This window comes from Cynoglossus semilaevis, chromosome 6, assembly GCF_000523025.1.
Source record: "Cynoglossus semilaevis isolate Cse_v1.0 chromosome 6, Cse_v1.0, whole genome shotgun sequence".
NCBI classification, from domain to species: Eukaryota; Metazoa; Chordata; class Actinopteri; order Pleuronectiformes; family Cynoglossidae; genus Cynoglossus; species Cynoglossus semilaevis.
The window spans coordinates 5,765,847-5,766,459 of NC_024312.1; the positions used below are offsets into that span (position 1 = coordinate 5,765,847).

General features: G+C 37.2%; 1 protein-coding gene across 1 annotated transcript in view; it reads right to left on the reverse strand.

Annotated features, from left to right (window-relative positions):
* LOC103379855 (NT-3 growth factor receptor-like) overlaps positions 1–613 on the reverse strand; it is a 39,819-nt gene that overhangs the window by 9,382 nt on the left and 29,824 nt on the right. The window lies entirely within an intron of this gene.

Genomic DNA, 613 nt, shown 5'->3' on the forward strand with positions numbered 1-613 from the left:
GGGGGGGCAACTATAGATCACAATCTGCCCTTTTTGACTTGGATTTTTGAGACAAAAAAAAAAGGGTAGTGGTGGGTTGGACTTTACCTGGAGACGCACTTTCACACACAGAGCAACAAACGAACCCAAACCAAATCACTGGAAATTCAGTGCGGGAAGAAAAGCTGGCAGATTGGAGCTTATATAACCCTGCAGCCAAAGGAGGCTTTTTGTTTGAAGAGAAACACTTTTTTTTTCCATCCTGCTGAGTCATTTGGACAAGAAATGTAAAAATGAAACGGATAAAATAAATTACAGTTGAAGCAACCGCGAGTCAGTACAAGTTATTTGTTTATTCAGTGTTGATCAAAAAAACCATCTTTAGACTCAACATGTTATATCTTCAGATTCCTTGTTCAGGAGTGTTGCATGGCCGGTCTTAGATAAACGACATCACAGTAACTACACGGCCATGATAATTGACGACTAACTAATAACTAACATCATCAGAGGTGGGTAGAGTAGTTGTAGTAAAAATTATACTCAAGTAAAAGTACTGTTACTGAAGAGAAATATTACTCAAGTAGAAGTAAAAAGTAGTCATCCAAATAATTACTTGAGTAAGAGTAAAAAA